The 19,718-nt window shown below is 39.9% G+C and overlaps 1 protein-coding gene across 5 annotated transcripts in view; it reads right to left on the bottom strand.

Annotated features, from left to right (window-relative positions):
- Positions 1-288: 288 nt before the first annotated feature.
- LOC149256702 (uncharacterized) overlaps positions 289-19,718 on the bottom strand; it is a 68,567-nt gene continuing 49,137 nt past the window's right edge. For 3 of the 5 annotated variants that reach the window (XM_089460843.1, XM_089460847.1, XM_089460846.1), the window contains 2 exons: positions 3,592-3,736; positions 289-3,321 (listed from right to left, as the gene is read on the bottom strand). The gene's annotated coding sequence lies outside the window, so the exon portion shown is untranslated. Of the gene's footprint in view, positions 3,322-3,580; positions 3,737-4,141; positions 4,199-19,718 lie in introns of all 5 variants that reach the window. The other 2 variants (XM_089460845.1, XM_089460844.1) reach the window with 2 other exon arrangements.

The following is a 19,718-nucleotide window of genomic DNA, read 5'->3' as shown; positions in this document are numbered from 1 at the left end:
AAGGACTCCAATCTACTTTTACAATAATAATTTGTACAGTCACTCTTATAATTCCTTCAGCGCTCCAACCCTAGATGAAGACTCCAATCTTCGATTTCAAACCAGGCTCCAACCTATACTACACCAAGCTCCAATTTGGTCTTCTTGAGGACTCCAATCCTCTAGGGCTCCAACCCTCTGCTTCAATTCTTCAAAAAGGTTTTAGTACAACTTCTGGACTTCCAATATCATCTTCAACAAGTCTTGAATGATCTTCTCCAACAAGGCTCCAAAGATATCTTCAAGAAATTCTACAATATTAGCTTCAATGGGTCTCCAAAGATGTCTTCAGTATGTCCTCCTCAAGTCCTTTTTAATCTACTACCTCTATGAGAGAGTTTTCATGTCTGCCTTATCATCAGCTAGCAAATTATCCCCTCTTCATGTCTCAAAAGCTACTTCATCATGGCTTCAACAATGCTGCTCCAAGAATGTCCCAAACAGACCTTTAAAGTTTGCCTTTAACAATGCTCTAAGTGTGGGCAAGGATGCCTACTCTAAGGCTGCTCCAAAAAGGTTTTGAATGCTACTCCAAAAGGACTCTCTCAAGACTGCTGCAAACTCTCCACAAGATGCTTCAAATATCAACCTTAAAGATGCTCCACTTCAATGCTTCCAAACAGAATTCAAAGATTTCCCCAAAACAGTCCTTAAAACCAGCCTCCAAAAATCAATAGGCTTTGCTACAAAACGAGTTCTTGATTTATCCGAGTTCCCAGACTGAGACTCTTACACTACAGGCTTCTCCACAGGCTTACTATCAAATTTCTCCACAATCACAATTCAAGAAGACAAGCTGGTACAGTACCTCCAAATAGCCACACACCAAAAGTCCAAGTTTTTTATGCTTCTACAATCCGTATTCAGTTGTCTCCACAGTCAGAATTATGATGCCTTCATAGTCCGAATCTAGGTGCCATCATAGTCGGAATAAGGTGCCTATACAATTTGGGTTTAGCTGCTTTTCTCAGTGCAAGATTAACCTGAGTATCCACAGTCAAAGAGAAGTCTGAGTCAAGAAAATTTGGAGTAATTCGAGCTCTGACCAAAAGGTGTACCAAGAGAAAATGCCACTGAAATTGCCTTTTTCGCTATCTCTCTTCAGATCCGAGTTCCTCTGTATCTCTGTGCTTCTCCTTGAGTCTGCAACAATCTGAAGTTAACAGACCTTCCACAGTGCAAAGATATGCTACAGATCCAAAATGGAGCACCTTCACAGGTTTGCTACAGTTCAAAATGACACCTCTACAGGTCCGAATACAAACCACTGCCACAGATCTGAAATGGTCCACTGTCACAGGTCCGAGAACAGGATCACAGTGTGAATTTACAGGTTTGATAAGACCACAGTTGCAGGCCTGTTTAGGCCGAAGTTGCAGGCCTGTTTAGGCCGAAGTTGCAGGCCTATTGAGGTCCGAAAGCAGCCCAGAGGTGTCACAGAATTATCCAAAAATTATCCCATAAGTGCCCTGAATTTCTCCACTGAGGAAGACTGAAATTCTCCTCAGATGTATCTCAGAAATATCACAGTAAATGCTCAATAAGCAGCCCAAAATTCTTCTCAATAGTGGCTCGGATGGTTCTTCACTGCTCTCCACTTGGTCTTCTTCACTTCAGATATGAACGCTTCTTTGTCTCTGTGCTTGACCGAATTTGCTTGCCAAAATGAGGAGCCTAACTTGGTATTTATTCTTGTTCGTATGTGGGAAAGGACGTGACTTTTGGTAGGAGGGGCGCCGACCTGTTCATTATATATTTATTTAGATCAATTTCAAGAGTCGATTTGTGGTTGGAAAGGGCACAAATATTATTTGAAAAAGTGACTTATACAGGGGCCGACTTGATCAACAATAGATACAAAATCCTTTCTCAGTGCATGTGATAGTATATTTCTGTTTCATCCAAAATATAAGCCCTATGTTCCACATCAACTGAGTCACTGACAAGAGTACATATTGCTGCACGAGATAATTCAACCACCAGTACATTTCTGTGATCTAAGCATGCAATCAACTTAGTTACTGCTTTTGCTTCCAAAAGGAAAAGGTATTTTTGGATGAGCAAGTCACATGATGAACTGGACAGAGACCAGTTGGCTTAGAAGGGGAAATTAGGCACCCAAACAAATTTGCACAAAGATCACCTCTGGAAGTTTTGAATTGTCTTCGAGTATGCAAATAGATTTTCCAATGCAACTGCTGACAATCTTTTACTTCATCAAAACCATTGTTTGAAGTAAATCTGTAAATAAAGATGCTAGATTATACTCCTTAGTAAGAGAATCTTTATTGGGTTTGGAACACAGTCTTCAAGGAAACATATGCAGCTAGGGTTTCATCATATTGCTTGAACATTGCTACGGCTTCTTTTCATACAGCTAGGGTTTCATCATATTGCTTGAACATTGCTATGGCTTCTTTTCATACAGCTAGGGTTTCAAGATTAGGGCTCCTTCCATAAATGTTCTTCATCCATTAGGCTAGCTAGGGCATCATATATCAAACATTCAAGTTTAGGGTTTGCATCAACAACTCTATAGCTAGGGCATCTTCTAGAGCAAGGGCATAATTTACATGGGGCCTGCTTCAACAATGCTGGACATCATATTGACATCAATGATAACCTTATACAACATAACTGTTTCTAGTTTATGACAAACCTCACATCCATCAGTAAAACCAGGGTGATGTAACCGATCCTTGACTGTAAGACTAATACGAAGAGCCAAACACCCCAAGATGGGATCTTCTTCTGGAAAAAATTGAAAGGATAGTAATTATCTAATATCCTTAGCATTCACAATCTTACCTTCCCAAATGCATTGGTTTCTGAACTTCCATGCATCCAAGGATGGAGAACGAAGAGAACGTGGAACATGTTCATCTATAGTGAGAGAGATCCTGTATTTTTAGGTACAATACAGACAAGAACTTTCAATATTTTATAAAGCTCATTTCAGTCATCACTAGTAAGATCAATGGTACAATATATCAACAAACTCTTCGGTCAGAAGACTAATAGTTTACCAACAAAACTAATAACTTCCAACATGCTCTGCAGAATACAATTCATGGGTGGTACGATTATGAATATTCAGTTTGAGGTTATCACTGGTTTCGAGTGGCCACAGATTCCCTCCAGGAAAAACTGAGTTTGCAGATCTGTGTAAATATCGTCATCTAAGATGCCCAGTACATCTTGCAATGCATCTTCATAAACACTAGCACACCAGAAGTGTTACACCCCAACTTTCATGCACATTAAACTCCATTTATAGAGCATCTGCATGAAAGTCAGCAAATTGTCAAAATTGACTTCTAAATAAAACAGGTATTCCTCCTGAACTCGAGAACTCCATTAAAAAGGAACAAACATAAATGCCAAATAACACTACCAAGTTTCCAGAGTATAGTAACAATATTTTCCAAGTCGCATTCATATCTATCATACTTTCATAAAGAATGTGTACCACTAGCTATTGAATAACGGTTTTTCCAAGGTAGCGTGGATATCTAGAAATACTTTAATAAAGAATATGTACCAGAAGTTCACCTCTGGCTAATAAAGGCCTTTAGGATTTTAGCACAGCAGCCTTATCATCTGTAGAACTTGTTGAGAAGTATTACAAATGACAGCGAACACAATGCCACTATCATGCTCCCCATAGCCTTTCCAGATTGCATATCAGCATTTGGACCTGTAAGACACTTAAAAAGTCGATGTAACTGATACAATCTCAATTAACAAAATGGTAATATTACATCCAAAAAACAGCATTCTCTCTCTTTTGAATTATTTTTGTATCATACAACCAAGAAAACTACAAAAATAGCTAGTTTCAAGTTCTGGTATATGAACCCTACACCAAGAATCATTGTCAGATCTAGATTTTGGTGGTCATTTTCCAAAGCAAAAAGCTTATATTGCAAAAAACATCTGAAAACAACAAAGGGACATCTACAGACACAGCTAGATGTAAACTGCCTTCATATAAAGATTCTTTTGTAAACTGAGGCTGTCGTAATGTTACATCCACATAATACACAGATCTGCACTCATAGAACTAACCTACAGCTAAAACAGAAACAATGGAAATACCAACCAAAATTTCAGATCTGTTGAGCAGTGAACGCAAGAGTGTAGATACAACATATCAGCCCTGCAAATAGATAGACGCTAGATCTAGTAAATCAGCAGCATGAATATAGTGGACAGCAAAAATAAATTTGGAGAGCAGCAATCACTATCCTGACATTCACACAATAGAAAAGATACAACACTGTCCAAAGACTACAATGGTTTCTCACAAGCCTTAAGCATGTTAAAATTGGCAACTATGGCCAAACTCCATATGGGTCATCTTATTCATGGCTGATAATATTTTTATTAGATTCCTCTCGTCGAGGGGTGTAGGATTGATCTAAAGATCATCCGATTCCGATAAGTATTTATGGAGATATGAATTTATTTTGATTATGGAATAATTATCAAGCCGACCAGCAACTCATGTAGGATTAGAAGCCCAACAATCGCATCTATTCAATCATCAACATTTGTATATAAATACAAGAGGTCTTTTCCTCATTTGGACACACTCATCTCATCACATCTCTCTCTCTCCTGCGCAGAAAAGAGGCTCTTCTCCTACTGCGCAGAAAGAGACTCTTCTCTCACACATGTGGAAGGAAGGACGCAGATTTAGGGCTGCAACCGCAGATCGAAGTTTGACCAGCGTTGACCATCAGACTCTCTCTCAGAACTGCACTGTAGGTGGATCTGACTCTCCTCAGAAGGCCGCATTTTTTGGTGAAGGAATCAAGCCGATCCGATGGTCGGTTTACAAGATATTGTCTGCCCTAGTTGAGGGCTGATCTAGGGTTTGCTGCTGCTGATGTAAATCAGATTTATGTACTATTTCTCTCTGCTGAATTACTGAAGATAAAAGAAGATTTGATCAAAGGGTTTCCGCATATTGGGGTTTGTCCCTGGCTAGCCGCCACATCTTGTGTCTCTTGTCTTGGCTTGTTTTCTGTCGATTGTTTAATGTTCTATCTGCACTTTACTTTATGTACATGTGATTGCTAATCTGTGGATAATAATAATAAAAAGAAGTAAACTGCTCTAAGCATAAAACATACCAAACTTAACATGGTATCAGAGCTGAGGTGAAGACAAAGACCGAGCAAGAGCAAGAGAAATCACCGAAGAGAAGATTGGCAAGGCTATCCTAAAAGAGCTATGGGGTCCTCAACACTCTTCCCTGACGAAGACAAGCTCCGTGAGAAGTCTGACTGTCACGGATGGAAGATGTCTCTCGATCTAACCTTAAAAGATCAAAGAGTGTTGGACCATGTGAGAGGCAATATTGTTGAGCCTCCATCAAATGCACCTGCTGCTGCCAGGAACAAATGGAAAACCAGTGAAGTCAAAATAAAGAAGATCATCCGGGACTCTATCGACAAGCGCTTGGTGGCCTATGTTTCTGAGCTGAACACCTCCAAGGAAATCTACGATATACTGGTGAGTTTATTTAAAGTTAATGATGCAAATCAGGTTTCGTCTCTTAGAAATAAGCTGAAGGAAATTAAGAAGGGGGAAGATGAGAGTATGCAAGCATACTTCTTAAGAATTGTCGAGATCAAGAATGATCTCCTATCTATTGGGGAGATTATTACTAATAGGGAAATGGCACTCACGACTCTTGGAGAATTACCATCTGAATCGTACGTGTTCAGGACTACTGTTCTCACAATAACATAATTCATGGTTTCGAGGAATTAATGGCAAAATGCATTCAAGAAGAAACAAGGATAGAAGAGCAAGAAATGCCCATGCCTAAAGGTCCTCCTACTGCTTTTTCTTCTCATGCTAAGAAAAGAAATAATTCCGGGACTAAATCAAAAAGAAAGGCTGGACCTAAGGGTGGAAGAAAAGGACAATGTTACATTTGCGATAAAGCAGGTCACTATGCAAGGGAATGCCTTGATAGAAGCAACTCTCACCAGGACGATGATCAAAATCCCTCTCATGGCAATCAAAGGAATGGCAAATCTAATAGCAAAGGTAAAAGGAGTGCTGGAAATCAAGGAAGAGGGCAATCATTAAAGAAGGCTAGAATTAGAAATTCCATGTATGAATCTAACATTGTTGACAATAAGCAAGATGAATATTATCTACTAGCTGCTCTATCTACCTCTGCTCCTTCGGACTCGCTGGGAATTTGGCTTATTTATAGTGGTGCCTCAAGGCACTTCACTGGTTACAAAGGAGTTCTTCATAATCTAATAGAAAAAAGAAACTAACCTGGAAATTGTCCTAGGAGATAATATGAAATATCCCGTGAAAGGTGTAGGCAATGTCTCTCTTAAATTGAATCAAGGTAATACAATCCACTTACAGGATGTAATATATGTACCAGACCTCAAAAAGAACCTGGTGTCCATCTCGGCAATAGAAGACAAAGGCTACAAGGTGACCTTCAGCGATGGCAAGGTACGTGTATGGAAAAACAATGTTAAAAATGCCTTCACTCTTGGGTGCCAGAAGAGGCACAAAAGATTATCAAGTTGTTGAATTCCAAGACCAAGGAGGAACTAGAAGACTTGAACATTCCAGACAGGACAACAACAGTCATGGAGGTTAAGAGGGTCTTAACCAAAAAAGAATTTGATGATACAACTGGAGAATAAATGCAAAGACCTTGAGTTGCAGGTCAGGAGGTTCAACAGAAAATTCACATTGTTGCAGGAAAAGGGTTTACCTACTCTCAGGAATTCTAATGGCAAATTGATCCCATTAGAAAACTACCAAGAACAGTTGTGCAACATAGGTGCTGATGCTTCCAAGTTTGTAAAAGCCAAAGGAGTTATTAGTGGAGAAGCATTCATACAAGGAATTAGTTTGATTTGAATATTCAACATGAAATCCACCACCTTTTTGTCAATAAGCCAACTTTTGACACTTACACTGAAGTGGATGAAAGGTTCAGAAATATGGTTAACTTTTCTATCCCAAGTGAAGAAAGGTGGGACCGGTTGCTAGAGTTGATCGAGTGAAGTGTAACTGAAGCACAGAATTTTCGGCATTAGAGGAACAACATTTGCAGCGAAATAGCTACAGTCATCACCAAATTCCTACATAGCCTCAACAGCGCAGCAAATTTCAACAGATTTCCCCTATTTTTCTTCTTCTATATCTAAAATATTTGTGTCTTTAACAGATATTATTTGTAAATATATTTTATTTTGAAGTCCGATCTAAGATGTAATAGTTTTCTATAAATATTCAGAAATAAGACTTAGAAAAGGTTGGAACTTGTATGAAGAAAGCAAACATTTTGATGTAAGTTGTGCATGTACTAAAGTGATCAATTTCATCAATACAAAAAGTTTGTTCCAGGATTCCTGTGTCAGGCAATTAGTGAGGTCTCCTCTCATATGAAATTGTTATTTTTCCGGTTTTCCATATGTCTTTTTGTCTCTATTGTTTAAAGAAGATTAAGGGCTAAATTTGTTTAAATACACTTTGCTCTGGCTTACAAACAATATTTATGTTTTCACTCTAAAATTAAATATAGAATTCATCCTAGCGTGCTCTATATTTAATTGAATCTAAATATTTTCATCCCATTCACTCCACAAATGCTCTAAAGATCCAAAAGTTTGCCTACCTTGCCCTGTTACATATGTTCTGTCATTTTTGTATTTGATCACCCCAAGACTCATGACTCCATGCCCAATGGACTTTCCCTGCAGTTTTCAACCAAATCTTTGAAAAAACCAAACTCAGAACTCAATAACTAGCCTAATATCTTAAAACAACAAATCTAAATCAAAAAGAGAGATCCCTCTCTGAAGCTGGAAGGGCTAGATCCCAACTTTGCAAGTGGTTTTGTGGTTACCTCTGGGTTTCTCTCCACAGCCTTGGGAAATTATGGAGTGATAACACTTGAATAAATTTCCATTTCTTCATTTATGTACTTGATTTTATATGATTATATTTTGAAAGAACACAACTGATATATGTCTTTTGTTGGTGGATGCAGATTCCAGCTTCTTGCATACTATCACTTTCTATCTAGCGTGCATCCCCATGTGGAGTCCGATGTTGACCACTGAAGTGTACCCAAAAAAAATTGAAGACTCCATGCCAAAGGATGTATCAAAGGCTTCATGTACCATCAGAGATCATCATATCACCTGAGTTTCTCAACTCTACTTCTTCTCATCTTCTTTTGTGGTACTCAAATTACACAAACACTGCAGGGATTATGTAAAGTGATGCTAGTATGATGAAGTTGAGTTATGTAACAGGCCTAGGTAACTTGGGACCTTGTCATCAAGTGAATTTACTCTGGGAGGTTTTTATTCACTTGGTTAATTATTATATCCTTACAGGGACTTAATAATTAATTGAGTTTTTTCCTCCAAGCATAACCCCAAATTCGGAGTACGAATTGAAGGCGAGGCCTTGGGTGAGTCCTAGTGTCTAGAGTCATTGTATGTTACCATACTAGATCACTCGTAAAATTTCGTGGAATTTGATTAATTCTAAGGGTCATTTTTTTAATTTCCCGCAAGGCGAAATTTTGAATAAAATTTGAATGTATAATGTAAGAAGTGATTTCTAGAGAAGTTGTATGGGTATGTGTGCTCAAAATTATACCTCTCACCCTCAAATTTCTACCATGTGTTGGAAATACTGAGAGGGGGGTGAATCAGTATTTCTTACTAATTATTTATATATTTTTTTTCTAATTGTTCTAGTGATTGCCAACAACATATATAGATATGTGTATGTATACACAGAACACAGAAATCAACAGCTGTAATTAATGCTTTTATTAAAAACCAAAACAGTGCAATGAAATAAATACAATATAAGTATAAATCTGATTGTGAATAGTTTCCAAGCTCCAACTTGGACTTCAGTGAGGCTCCAACCTCCAGAGCACCAACTCTGTTTTGCAGTGGTCCTGCACTTAGGAGCACCTACCCCCAATGACTTCTGTCCAGTTCAGTTCTGAGGCTCCAACCTCTTGGGCTCCAACCCAACCTTGGTATAAACAGGTATGCTGCTGCACACTATTCAGCTGAGATTGTCTCACTCTTGCTCTCCAGCCTCTACTGCTTCTACTGCCTCTACAGCCTCTGTTGCTTCTACTACCTCACACTCTGGTTCTTCACCACACCAACAGCAACAACAGTTCTCTGTTTTTACTGTTTTATACATTCTCACGCCTTTGTCCATTCATTTCCGCTTACTCAATGGCTCTTTGGCTTCCTCCTCGCTCACTTGAGCTTCGGCGTCCTCAACACTCGCTCGACCTTCCGGCTTCCCTCCTCCATTCACTTTATCTTCCTCATGATTACCTTCGATTGATGGTGTCACGAAAATATAATGTCATCGCGGAGGTGTTTCAGCAACGCGGAAATATAATGTCGTCGCGGAGGTGTTTCAGCAACGCCGAAACTGGTGTTTCAGCAACGCTGAAACTGGTGTATCGGCAAATTTTTGACAAGTGTCGGTGTTTCAACAACTTTTCTCCAGGTGTTTCAACAGTGTTCAACAGCTGCAGCAGCCTTCACCAGTGTTCACCAGCAACTTAAGTGTCGGTGTTTCAGCAACGGAGAAATTGGTGTTTCAGCAACTTTTCTCCTACTTAACTACCTCTACTCCTCTTGGCTCCTCTTGGCTTTGTGTGCTCCTCTTCTTTGGCTCTGTCTCCTTCCTTGAATATTGCCATATTGACATCAATGACAATCTGTGTCCAACACCATGACACACTTTGAGGGGTACAAAATAAGTTTTAAATCCTCAAACCCCATTTTTCCTAAGTTTAGTAGAAAATGTGGCAATAAATTGAGCCAACAATTAACTAAATTGGAGAAAATAAATATCCACACATGCTAAATGATGTGGAAATGAGGTGGAAAATAATCAAGGAGTTGAAGCCAAGTTATAAAGTGATGTGAACCAAGAATCAAGGAGAAACATGTGACAAAAAAGGGAAATCGAATTTCCTTGAGGGGACCATGAGTTTCACAAAAGCAAATCGCACTTTTTTAGGAGGATAAGTCGAGTTAAGGAGGTAACTCGCCCATTGGTGGGCTTTGACTTAAACTTCCACAAGAGATGAGTGGAGAGTGGTCTCCTACCACTCCACTCTCACACAGATGTCCTCTCCACCTCAACGAGTTCTCCTCCTCGAGGATTGCGTGGGCATCTCTAGAGGAAATCGAATGGCCACTTAGGGAAATTCAATTTGCATGTAAAGGCATTGGGACTGTCACCCATTTGTCTTGGGATTGCCACCATTTGCCTTGGATTGGCTCCCAAACTTTTATATAAAAGAGCCACGGACTCTCACTATGTATCCATTATTACGAGCTATTATGCTTGGGAAAAAATTGTTCTTATGTACACTTGTTCCCAATTGCAATAAAAAACTTTGGGGTTCATTCATGAGTGTTGTTCCATTGGAGTATGATGATTGACTCACTATTGGTATAATTTCATTTGCTCGTGCTTTTGATTTATGTTATTTCCATATGCTCTTGTATATTTGTTAATGTAAAGCTATCTTGCATCAACAATTGATTTAGGAGTGTGCTCTAAGTGTAGAAATCTCTAGCTATTTTCCAATAAATTTCTAGAGATTTCTTATCATTACACTTGCTAAATCTATATGGGACTAATGTTGGATTGAAGTTTTGTAGAGGAGAATCTTGTTGGATCAAATATCAAGCATGAGGGGAAGTCTTTGGAGAGACCAACCCACTCTTGACGCATTCTCCAAGGAGCTCTCATTGATTCTTCGAATTCCATAGTTTATCTTACAAAGTGATTTTCTTACAGGGACTTTCTTTGTCATAGCTTGTACAGATGCAAATACTTCTAAATTTTAATCTCTTTAAAATTTGTGTTTTCATCAATTTATTTAGCTATTTAAGAGCATTTTCCAAACTAGACAAGTGATGGGGCTCACTCCCATTACTTGATTTGGTTTTGTATATTATTTTCTATTATACTTACATGCTCTTTTACACTAATTTTGTCTTATTTTTGCAGCCCATAGTTGGAGTTTTAACACAAGTGCCTTGAGGAAAGACTATTGAACTCTAACTAGTTTTCTTGTAGGACCTCTCAAGCATCCAAAATTTATTTCAAGGAGGTCATGGACACTAGAGGGAGTTGCAAATAAGGATAGGTCGTGGGCCTTTGTGGAGATTGTAATTTTCAGATTTTAGAAACTCTTCATTAGCCCTTGAGGTTGCAATTGTTGGAGGGATATTATAGCTATTTCTAGCTCCAAATCTCATACTAATTCCCTTCATATTTTAACCCCATTGTAACATCATAATAAAATATCTAATTTTCTTGTGGGAGCTTGGGTTTTACTCGAGGCATCCTTTCTCCTCTTTTAGGAGGATTTTGTGTGGGTCGATTAATTTTGCATCTTTCCTAACTTTCCTTTTTAGCTCATTTTGCATGCTTTAAAATAACACAACCTCAACATCACATTTCAACTTTTAAGTTAAATTTTGCTACAAGTTTCAATTGATGTTTTGCATCTCATTCTTGCTTTGAAGTACAAGTTGATATTTTTGTCAGGCCAGGCAGTAACTCCTCAAAGCAAAATTGATTCGTATGTTTATTCCTTCAGGTTGGTCTTCATTATATACGTGAGGGAGAGACTGTTCACTTCATCTCCCGATGATTGTTCACTTTACTTATTTATTTATTTACATTATGTTCACCCAATCCTAATGATTAGGTGTCAACATTCCCCCCCTTAATCTGAAGGGATGTTGGTGAGTCCAAGCATCATTCTGAATTGTTCAAGTTTTTCTCTTCCAAGTGATTTGGTGAAGATGTCTGCAATTTGATTAAATTGATAGTTGAACATCTAATGCTAAACGGACTAGAATGGGAATTCAAGACAAGAGGAGGCGGTCGAAGGCGAAAAATTAAAAAACTAGGGTTTCTGAGTTGTTGCAGGGGCGGCGATCCATGGAGGGGTGCAAAGGAGGGAGCTCCACTCCCTCCTTCAAACATGTCGTGACCAGCAGGGGAAAAAAACCTATGGAATATGATAGAGGACCTTCAAAGGGAAGGAATAGGAACAGTGAAGAGAAATAAGATGGACAGAAATCCAAGGAGAATATTATTAATAAAGAAAATGAGGAAGAGGACAAGGAACAGGGAACAAAAACAAAGCACACATGGGCCCATGTAAGCCCAAAGCTGCTATAACTCCCAGAGTTACGTTAAATGAGCCTGCTCTGCAGGAGCACAGGGACCATATGCAAACCTATGCAATCATTTGCAAATTCATGGGTTTATGGCCCACTGAAAAAGCCTTACAAATGTGGATAAGATACCACTGGAAACCAAAAGGAAGCATTGACCTACACCTAGGATCAAAGGGTTTCTTTACCGTGGTTTTTGCGAACATCCAAGATAAGGACAGAGTTTTTGAAGGCAGGCCTTACTTCTTTGCTGCTGCAGGTCTCTATATGAGACCTTGGATCATGAATTTTGTCCCGGAACGTGAGACCTTTACTTCAGTCCCGGTTTGGGTAAGGCTCTATTCTCTTTCGCTTGATTATTAGCAAACAGAGTCCTTAACAGCCATAGGAAATAAGTTAGGACGGTTTGTTAAAGCTTCTGAAGCCACTAGGAGGGGAAAGTATACTTCCTTTGCTCGGATATGTGTAGAGATGGATCTCTCAAGAGCTCTTCCAGATGAGATAATCTTGGAAGTTTATGATGAAGAATGGGTTCAAATTGTAGATTACGAACATATTTCGTTCAGATGTCGCAAATGTCATGAACATGGGCACCTATTCAAGGATTGCCCTCTCACTAAAATAGAGAATAAGAGTAAAGCTAACGCAATGAAAGACTCTGAAAGCTTTCACAAAGTGGAAAACAAAGGAAAAGGAAGCAAGAAGGGGTCAAAGGCACAGAAATCTGAAGGACAACAAACCAGCCAAAACAGGTTCCAAGTCCTGGAAGAGGAAGAAGAAGTTATTACAGCAGACCAGATGAAGGGAGAAGAGTTAATGGAAGAAGGAAAAGAAGAGGACAAGGAACAAACACCAGATAAGAATCTGCAAACAGAAACGATGGTGAGCAATGCAGAAACAGAAATGGATCATGAGATGACCCAAAGTGAGATGGAAACGGAGGACCAAGAACTTCAGGCGATTCTTGAGAAAGAGAATCTTGATCTGGAGGATTTCTTGATTCAAGGAACTAAAGACCAGATAGACTCTTTACCTCCAGAGGTGTTCAATAGAGTCCAACAACTATTTATATGGAAAACCCAAAACAAAGGACCAGAGAGGCAAAGAAGCAAGGAAAAGCAGAGCAGTGAAGGGGTAAAAACGGCAAAACCCATACCTGGATTAGCACCCAGAAACCCAGGAAAAAAAGAGGTAGGAAAAAGCAGAATGAGCTATTAATGGAATGTGGAAAGCTAATGATAGACTCAGGTAAGATGAAAGACCTAACTAGCTACTCCTTTACCAATCTTTAATAATGAAGTTCACTTCTTGGAATATCAGAGGTCTTGGTAGTAAAAGAAAACAGAGACTGATTAGTAACAGAATGAAACAAATAGCTCTGGATGTGATCTTCATCCAGGAAACCAAATGTTCCATTCAAAAATTAAAAGAGATTCATAGCAAGTGGCTCAATTGTTATGAGTTTCTAGAAGTCAAAGCGGAGAATACAGCAGGAGGTATACTCACCCTTTGGAATCCTAAGAAAATAGATATTTTAGATGCTGAGGCATCTCGAGAATATCTTTCTGTGGTCATCCAGCGTGTCGGAGATCAAGAAACCTACCTGATCACTAATGTGTATGGACCCCAAAGACTGGAAGGAAAACTAAAATTTCTTGATTCTCTGGAGGAACTCAGAGACAGACATGCAGGCATGCCATGGATATTGGGAGGAGATTTCAACATGATTAAATCGCTTTCAGAGAAAAAAGGTGGAACCAGAGTTCAAAGTAAAGACTCTCTGAAGTTTCAGTGTTTTACAGATATTATGAAGTTAGTGGACATTGTAACTAGTAATGGCATATTTACTTGGAACAACAAAAGAGGAGGAGAATCTCAGGTGGCTTCAAAATTAGACAGATTCATGATATCTGAAGACCTTATGCTCAATAATAAGGAAATATCAGCAAGAATTCTACCCTTTGGAGGATCTGACCACTGGCCGATTCATCTGGAGGTGCAGAGTATTGGTACTCCAAAGAATAAACCTTTTCGCTTTGAAAACATCTGGCTTTCCCATCCAGATTTCAACAGTAACATTGCCAAATGGTGGTCAGAAGATTTGAACATTCAAGGCACCAGAATGTTCCTTCTTCAAAAAAGACTAAAACACATCAAGCTTAGGCTCAAGGAATGGAACAAGAATGAACATGGCAACATTTTTGTAGCTAAAAAGCAGTAGAGGGTAAAATGCAGGAATTCAACCAACCCCTTATCACAGACGGCTTTGATGAAACCAGGAATGTTCAGGTCACCAAATGCCATCAAGAATGGGAGGATTTATGCAAACAAGAGGAAATATTTTGGAGGCAAAAATCGAGGGTTCAATGGCTCAAAGAGGGAGAAAGAAATACTAGATTCTTCCATAGATCCACTATGGCGAACAGAGTTCACAACAGAATTTCAGTGATCAAGGATGAGAGAGGTATTCTTCACAACTCTCATGCAGAGATAGAAAAAGCTCTTGTCAAGCACTTTCAAGGCATTGCCAAAGAAACTTGTTATGACAGAGAGAATTCCATCAGAAACTTCACAAGACACATTCCTAGGCTGGTGTCCAGTGAGGACAATTTCAACCTCAACAAGCCAGTAACCGAAGATGAAGTCAGCGAAGTGCTCAAAGAAATGCAAAATGGTAAAGCACCTGGCCCAGATGGTTTCAACGTTGATTTCTTCAAGGCCTGCTGGAGTATTGTTAAACAGGATATTCTGAATGTGGTAGAAGATTCCAGGATGAATAAAACTATTCTGAAAGCTCTGAACACTTCCTTCATTGCCCTTATCCCCAAGCAGGAGGCTGCTCAGACTCCTAACAAGTTTAGACCAATAGCTTTATGTAATGTGGTCTACAAGATAATATCAAAGGTGGTGGCCAATAGACTCAAACCTCTCCTTCCTTCCCTGGTTTCTGTGGAACAATCTGGATATGTGGAAGGAAGGAAAATTCTCAACAATATCATTCAAGCACATGAGGTGGTTCATTCTCTGACTATCAACCGAAAGGCTGGTATGATCATGCAATTGGACATTGCTAAGGCCTATGATAAACTGAGCTGGAACTATATTATGAAAATACTCATAGCTTTTGGGTTTGATCACAACTGGGTGAGATGGATCTTGGCCTTGGTCACCTCCTCCAGTTTCTCTATTCTGGTCAATGGCTCTCCTTCTGAAACTTTTCTACCCTATAGAGGCCTCAGACAGGGGGACCCACTCTCTCCCTTTCTCTTCATCCTCATGATGGAAGGATTGGGTCGGTCTATCAAACATGCTAAAGAAGTAGGTAAGATCAAAGGTCTCCAACTTTCTGATAGGGGACAGGCTTGGACGCATCAACAGTTTGTGGATGACACCATGCTGCAAGGAATCCCCACAGTCAAAGAAGCTCATGCATTCAAACAGATCCTAAACGATTTTGCCAAGGCTTCAGGTATGGAAGTTAATCTCTCCAAATCCAAGATCTTTTTCTTCAATACTAATATTGCCATTCAAAAGAACATTGCTAAAATTCTGGGCTTTCAAAGAGATTCTCTCCCCTCAAAATATTTGGGGATTCCACTAACTGCTAAGCCTCTTCACAAAAGCATCTGGGAACCGGTGATCAATAAACTGCAAGACAAAATAAGAAAATGGATGATAAGGTCCTTAAACCTGGCTGGCAGATTAGTGCTCACAAAGGCTGTTCTACAATCAATCCCAGTTTTTATGCTTTCTGCTCTCCCAGCTCCTAAAGGAGTCTTGCAGCTTTTCAGAAACATACAAAGAAACTTTCTTTGGGGAAAGGGGGAAGAAAAGAAAAATGGACCTTGGTAGCCTGGGAAAAAATCTACAAACCCAAAAATCATGGAGGCCTAGGATTGGATGATCCTGAAATTTTAAGCAAAGCTCTAGCGGCTAAATTATGGTGGCGATGGCTAAAAGAACCAAAGGTTCAGTGGGCTACAATTTGGAAAGAAAAATATGCCAGTTCATAGCCAAGTGAGGATCACATAAGAATGGATGGTAATATCAAGGGATCAAACATACGAAACAAGGCCTGGGACAATAGAGGTATAGTCCAAGATAATGGTTTCTAGGAAATTAGAGAGGGAAACTTAGCTCTGTTTTGGGAGGACAGATGGCAACAGGAACCCATTCTTTTAAAAGAAGAATTGAAGGAGCTTAAGACAGAGGCAGATGCTAAAGGATTAATCAAAGTTAAGGATTTCTGGGATCAAACCAACAGTGTAGGAAAGTGGAGAAAATGGAGGAAATTTGATCTTAGGGATGACAACCCTTTAAAAAACAAAGCTGAAATGCTAATGCAAGAGTTAGATCGAAGGAAAATTCTAGTTTCAGAAGGGAATGACCAGCTAAGATGGGGCAATAACAATGAGGGCACCTTTAATCTTAAGGATGCTAAAATAATTCTCCTTGGTTTGGCTTCCTAGGCTCTGGACAAAGCATGGCAAAGACTTTGGAGACAACAAGGCTGGATGAAAATTAAACTCTTCATGTGGCTGGTGCAACACAGGAAGATTTTGACTTGGGACAATATTAGGAAAAGAGGTGTTTTGGGGCCTTCCAGGTGCCAGCTATGTGAAGTGCAAGAGGAAACAATGGAGCATCTTCTCAACAACTGCTCCTTTTCCTCCAAGTTGTGGGATTCTTTCGCCTCCATCTTCCAGCAGTCGGATAGAGACCAAGGAAGCATCATCAACACCCTAAGCAAGTGGAGAAGCAATTTTACGAATAACGAAGTCCTTAGCATTGCCTGGGCTCTAACGTCGGGCTTCATCATCTGGAACACTTGGAAAGAAAGGAATAACAGGATTTTCAAGGAGGAAAAAACCGCCCCTTTACCTTTTTTATCAGATCCTAAAACAGCTTCAAGAGACTGTGGGTTCTATTGTCCGAAATCTCCCTGAGAATCCTCCCTCGGCTCCTGAGTGGAGGATTCTATGCCAGCTAGGATTACAGGGTTTTATTCCTCAGAGCCTGGGCGGGAAGAATCTCTTTAGAGACTCTGAGCTTGATTTTTGGCAACCTCCCCCCAAGGGTTTTTTGAAGTTCAACATTGACGGAGCCTCAAAGGGCAACCTGGGCACAGCGGGTCATGGCAGAGTTTTAAAGGATGAAAAAGGAAACATCCTGTTTATATTCCATGGTCGTCTTGGAAAGGCCACCAATAATATGGCAGAAATTCTGGCTATGGGACATTGTTTAAAATTCTTGCTTCAAGATAATCGACACGATGTGATTGTTGAAGCTGATTCTGAATTAATCATTTACTCAGCCAAGAGAATCAGCTGGGGTACGACACCGGAAAAGGTCTCAAAGAATTGGAGGCTCATCCAGATCTTTCAACGGATCCACAACCACCTTCTAGGCCTCCGTACAATAACTTTTAAACATGTTCAAAGATCGGCCAATAAGCTGGCAGATCTCCTGGCTAATCAAGGAGTGAATTGCGCAGCGGAAAAGTTTGCAACAAAATGGCAAGAGCTACCTCAACTCAGTCTCAAGGCGAAATGCCATGATCAGGCCGAGGAAGACTAGTTGATGTTCAGAAGCAGGAACATGGAGGGCAGCACAAATAACTCAGAAGCATGATGAGCAGAGGAGTGTACATTTTTGGTTTTACAGCGAATAGTGAGCTGTGGCGGTTAAATGTTTGGAGAAGTGAGCTCAATCAAGGCTTCAGTGGTGGCAAAGCGGGTGGTTTTTCTCTAAGGGTTTCAGACAGGCTGGCAGTGGCCTCTTCTCACAATGTCACTGGCAAAGCTAGTTTGTCGTGCGGTCGGGAGCAGGGAGCTCTTGGCGCCCTCGACATCCTTAATCTTTCGCCTCCGAGAGGTTTTCCGTATCCAGAGCGGTTTTGGAGTGATCGCAATCCCCGCGAGCGGGAAGCGGTTTCACTTTTTTGCAGCGATCCCACTCAGAGAATAACACGTGGCAGGGGGGCTGTTTGGAAAACTGCCGTGATCGCACGTTAAATAGCGGCATGTGGGGTTGTGCGATTTTCTTTTCCGTCGTTGGATCTGTTGATTGAGATCAACGGTCGGGCTTTTTCGGGCATCTTTGTGGGGCTGGGGTGTTAAGTTCGGTTAGCCGTTCCTGGTAAGATGTTCATCTCCGCCGTTGGTTTATGATTTAGTTTAGATCATGTCTTTTTTGGCATTTTTTGAGAGTGCTGCTACGGACAACTGTTTGTTAAACTTTTGTTTGCACGTTTTGGGTTGGTCTCCTTTCGGATCTATCGTCCATTTGTCTTGGGTTATAAGTTCATACCATTAGTAGACAGCACCTTGGTTTTGTGTCCACTCGATGCGTGAGTGGTTGTCATATGTGTAAGTTATTTTTTGAATTAATGCTATAGAAGGTTCATCTCTTGCACCAGCAAAAAAAGGTGTCTGCAATTTTCTCATTAGTGGAACAATGACGGAGATGGATTGTTTTGGCCTCAACATGATGTCGAATCAAATGATATTTAGTATTGATGTGCTTCGTTCGATCATGGAACTTTGGGTTCTTGGCCAACTTTATTGCAAAGGTATTGTCAATCATGAGTGGAGTTGATTGTACTTGTCTTACCTGCAAGTCTTCAAGAATTTTCTTGAGCCACACAATTTCTTTTGTTGTTTCACCTATTGCCACGTATTCTGCTTCTGTTGTGGAATCTGCTAGAACTGATTGTTTGCGTGATCTCCAGGAGAGCTCCTGATCCAAGACTCATAGCATATCCTGAAGTAGATACCCCAGTGTCTTTGTCTCCATCGAAGTCTGAATCAGAGCATCCAATCAAGCTGAAGTCGTCCACCTGTGTATACTTGATTCTAAAGTTTTGAGTTCCCTTCAAGTACCTTAGAACTCTTTTTGCAACAAACCAATGTCCCTCACAAGGCTTTTGCATAAACCTGGAGAGGATTCCAACAGCAAACGAAATGTCTGGTCTGGTAGTAGTTAGGTAGTTGAGACTTCCTACAAGCTGTCTATACTTTGTTGCATCCTCAAACTCTTTTCTTTCAATAGATGTGAGCTTTAAGTTTTGTTCCATTGGAGTAGTGAGAGGATTGCATTCTGTCATGCCAAACCTGTTCAACAGATCTCCAATGTATTTCTTTTGAGAAAGAAATATGGACTTCGAATGTTGGGTTACTTCAATACCAAGATAGTAATGAACATAGCCCAAATTAGTCATTTCAAAACTTTTCCCCAATTCCTTCTTTATGGATGCAATGTAGCTTTCATTATTCCCTGTCATTAAAAGATCATCTACATATACCACAAGATATACAACTGTTTTGCCAACTTTCTTGACAAATAAAGTTGCATCATCAAGATCATAATGTTTGAAATTGAGTTTCAGAAGATGCTCAGTTAGTTTTTCATACCAGGCTCGCGATGCTT

This window comes from Pinus tabuliformis, chromosome 7, assembly GCF_031772625.1.
Source record: "Pinus tabuliformis cultivar Carrire ecotype Pingquan chromosome 7, CPIR1, whole genome shotgun sequence".
Lineage (NCBI taxonomy): Eukaryota > Viridiplantae > Streptophyta > Pinopsida > Pinales > Pinaceae > Pinus > Pinus tabuliformis.
The sequence above is the reverse complement of the archived record's forward strand: the minus strand, read 5'-3'. Positions and strand labels throughout refer to the sequence as shown.